The following is a 4834-nucleotide window of genomic DNA, read 5'->3' as shown; positions in this document are numbered from 1 at the left end:
GTATGTACGGTGCATCTGGCTCCGAATTGAGGGTCGGAGTGGTTGCGGGCGCGATCTCCTGAGCACAGTCCGAACTTGACTTGGTGGCCAGGGGCATAACTCTCGATCTGCTCTGGATGGCCAAGCGAGTTGGCCCGCATTGCGAAGCAGCCGAACACAAAGATCTGTCCGGGGACAAAAGTCTCACCCTGAACTGCATCGCTATCGATGATCGAAGGAGCCATCCAGCCTAATGACGACGACACAGAGGAACTCTCATTGAAAGCACCAATGTCGGTGTCAAAACCGGTGGATCTCGGGTAGGGGGTCCTGAACTGTGCGTCTAAGGCGGATGGTAACAGGAGGCAGGGGACACGATGTTTTACCCAGGTTCGGGCCCTCTTGATGGAGGTAAAACCCTACGTCCTGCTTGATTATACTTGATAATATGGGTATTACAAGAGTTGATCTACCACGAGATCGGAGAGGCTAAACCCTAGAAGCTAGCCTATGGTATTATTGTGGGTTGTCCTATGGACTAAAATCCTCCGGTTTATATAGACACCGGAGGGGGCTAGGGTTACACAAGGTCAGTTACAAAGGAGGAGATATACATATCCGTATTGCCTAGCTTGCCTTCCACGCCAAGTAGAGTCCCATCCGGACACGGAACGAAGTCTTCAATCTCGTATCTTCATAGTCCAACAGTCCGGCCAAAGGATATAGTCCGGCTGTCCGGAGACCCCCTAATCCAGGACTCCCTCAGAGACCATCTTCATCCTACGCCTCCCACGGATTGATAAACCTTAGGTCATCCACTTGAGGGAAATTTTCCACTATCCTACAAACCTGTGCACTTGGAGGCCTAATAACGTCTACAAGAAGAAGGTTGTGTAGTAGACATCAAGATCTTTTCTGGTGCCGTTGCCGGGGAGGTGAGTGCTTGAAGGTATATCTTTAGATCTTGCAATCGAGTCTTTTAGTTTCTTGTTTTATCACTAGTTTAGTTTATAAATGAAAACTATAAAACAATGGAATTGAGATTGTCTCATACACTTCACCTTTTTAATATCTTTCGTAAGTATGATGGAAAGGAAAACTGTGCTCAAGTGCTAGAAGAAGAAATCTATAAAATGTTTGGCACTAAATCTTTGAATGATGAGCAAGATTGCAATGTTGTTAGTACGAATTCTTTGAATATCCATGATACTAATAATGATTGCACTAGCTATGATGTCTCCTATAAACATGTCAATTTTTATGGAGTACATTGGGTTTGTACGAACACACTAAATAGGGAAGACAGATATTGCAAGAGGCATGAGAATTTAGAAACTAAATAGTTGCAAGAAAGGCTAGATGATTGTGCTGGAAATTTATATTTCCTTAGCCGTCCTTGTGAACTTTGCAGTGAGCATGATCATTTCAATACCCAATGGAAATTGTTTCATGATCGTATCGTGTCCAAAAATTTTGATGACTTGATTTCCCTTGCACATCATAATGAACTTAGTTTGCTCTTGGGTTATGAAGAAATGAAACGTATAACTAAGGATATTCCAAAATTTGCCCTTGATAGAGTTCTTCATTTTGATCTAGAGGAAATTTATATGTGTTGTGTGGTGAATTGTATTGAAAATCCTTATATTGCCAACTACAAAAAGAAAAGAAAACAAATAGAAGATGAAGAGAATACTAATGAAAGGGAAGAGACTTCCCAATATCCTCCTATTATTTCTTATGATGAATCAGGTAATGAGGAGGATCCTCCTATTCAACCAATCTCATTAATAAGGAGCTCCAAAAAGAGGATTGAACCCACACATGATTTGGTAAAGAAGAAGAAAAGAAAAAGGAAGAGAGGTAAAAAGGTACCCCTCCCAAAAATGGTACTCCTATTACTATTGTGCCTCATGAAAATATAATTGTGGAAGATAATGATACTTCTTATGATCTTAAAAATCTTTTTGGCACTTGCTTGGAAGAATATGATAATTGCTATACTATTGGTGCTATCCATACTATTGATGATGAAAGTGATTATGCTTATGATACGAAAAGGCCCAAGCTTGGGGATGATATGTTTGATGAGGGATGACATATTTGAGAATATATTTTCTGAAATTAATGTTTGTCCCAAGCTTGGGGATGCTACATTTAATGAAGATGATATTTTTAGTCTCCCAAGTTTTTATATGCAAATTTATAATGATGATAGCATGCCTCCTATATATGATGATTGTTGTGATGATACTTATGCTATAAAAAGTAGTGATTATATTTATAAAACTTTTCATGATTATGATTACCCCTTTTCTGAACATTACTCTTTTAATGTGGAAACAATTTATAGTATTCAAGTCTCTTATGATACTCCCACTATCCCGAATGAGAAGAATTTTGCTTATGTGGAGAGTAATAAAAGAATGCTTTAGGTGCTGGTTATATTGTTGAATTCATTCATGATGCTACTGAAAATTATTATGAGGGAGGAACATATGCTTGTAGGAATTGCAATAATATCAAGTTTCCTCTCTATGTGCTTAAAATCTTGAAGTTATGCTTGTTTTACCTTCCTATGCAAGTTGATTCTTGTTCCCATAAGTTGTTTGCTCACAAAATCCCTATGCATAGGAAGTATGTTAGAATTAAATGTGCTAGTAATATTCTTCATGATGCTCTCTTTATGTTTCAATTCTTATCTTTTATGTGAGCATCGTTGAAATCATCATGCCTAGCTAGGGGCGTTAAACGATAGCGCTTGTTGGGAGGCAACCCAATTTTATTTTTGTTCATTGCTTTTTGTTCCTGTTTAGTAATAAATAAATTATCTAGCCTCTGTTTAGATGTGGTTTTATGTTTTTAATTAGTGCTTGTGCAAAGTAGAACCTTTGGGAAGACTTGGGGAAAGTCTTGTTGATCATGCTGTAAAAAACAGAAACTTTAGCACTCACGAGAATTGCTTGGAAAGTGCTATTTAGTTAATTATTTTTGCAGATGATTAATAGATAAATTCATCATGTCCAGCAATTTATTTTAGAATTTTATGAGTTCCATAAGTATACGTTTGATTCAGATTATTACAGAATGTTCTATTTTTGATAGATTCTGTTTTCTATGTGTTGTTTGCTTATTTTGATGAATCTATGAGTAGTATCGGAGGGCATGAACCATAGAGAAGTTGGAATACAGTACATATTACACTAATATGAATTTAGAATGAGTTCATTACAGTACCTTATGATGGTGATTTGCTTTCTTATACTAACGGAGCTTACGAGTTTTCTGTTAAGTTTTGTGTTGTGAAGTTTTAAAGTTTTGGGTAAGGATTCGATGGACTATGGAATAAGGAGTGGCAAGAGCCTAAGCTTGGGGATTCCCAAGGTACCCCAAGGTAATATTCAAGGATATCCAAGAGCCTAAGCTTGGGGATGCCCCGGAAGGCATCCCCTCTTTCGTCTTCGTTCATCGGTAACTTCACTTGGAGCTATATTTTTATTCGCCACATGATATGTGTTTTTCTTGGAGCCTCATTTTATTTTATTTAGTTTTGCTTGCTGTTTGAATAAAATACCAAGATCTGAAATTATTAAATTTTAGAGAGTCTTCACATAGTTGCATAATTATTCGACTACTCATTGATCTTCACTTATATCTTTTGGAGTAGTTTGTCATTTGCTCTAGTGCTTCACTTATATCTTTTTAGAGCACGGTGGTGGTTTTGTTTTATAGAAACTATTGATCTCTCATGCTTCACTTAGATTATTTTGAGAGTCTTAAATAGCATGGTACGGGAGAGCCGGAGGAAGCAACGTCACTGGCAATCATCACAAAGCCGAACTCTTCTCCGAATACTGGCTCCGAACCCTCGGAGTCAGCACCATGTGAGCTCGGCCAAGGAGTTTCCTTCCCGCCGTACTCCACGAACTCTCTTCTCCCTGGCCGAACCTCGCCCTTAAGCGAGGCTCTGGACTTAATGCGGTCCCTCGTCATTACAGAGGGGCAACGTCCGAACTATGCCCAGCTCGGACCAAGGGCTGAGAGCGGGGAATTTTACGTCCCACCCACCACCCACTTCACAGCCACTGTCGAGGACTTAACCGACATGCTCGATTACGGCTCCGACGACATTGACGGTATGGACGACGATGCCGGAGAAGAGCATGCCCAAAACCCGCCATTTACTGGATGTTGGACGGCCACCTCTTCGTATGACGTGTACATGGTGGATACACCGAAAGAGGGTAACGATGATAACGAGAAAAATCCAGTTGAGGATACACCTCCTGAGACTCAACCAAAGCGCTGAGGTCAGCGGCGCCGCTCTAAACCACGTCGTGGAAAAGACAACAATACTGGCACCGGAGACAACAATATTCCAGACGACGCTGAAGACCAAGAAGACCCCGTCGAGCCAACCTCCGAACAGGACGATCGCGAAGATGGTCAAATTAGCCCTGATGAACAAGTTGTAAACAAAGACTCGGAGGATAGTAATTGTCTTCCACTCTCCGAGGATGAGGTGAGCCTCCGCAACAAAGACTTTATCGTACCTGAGGAGCCCATTGAACAGGAGCGCTTCAAGCACCGGCTAATAGCCACTACAAGGAGCCTGAAAAAGAAGTAGCAGCAGCTTCGAGCTGACCAAGATATGCTTAGTGACAGGTGGACTAATGTCCTAGGAGTTGAGGAATACAGCCTCGGGCGCCCAACCAAGAGTTACCTGAAGCGCAAGCTGCTACCCCAATTCGATGACGAGGCGCTGGAGCCCATACCATCAGCGCGTAACACGGCCGACCAGCCACCACGTGGCCATGACAAAACAGCAACTCAAGCCAAACACGAGCCAGTACTA

Source organism: Triticum urartu, chromosome 5A, assembly GCF_056163025.1.
Source record: "Triticum urartu cultivar PI428250 chromosome 5A, HENAU_Tu73, whole genome shotgun sequence".
Taxonomy (NCBI): domain Eukaryota; kingdom Viridiplantae; phylum Streptophyta; class Magnoliopsida; order Poales; family Poaceae; genus Triticum; species Triticum urartu.
Note: the sequence above shows the minus strand (reverse complement) of the source record.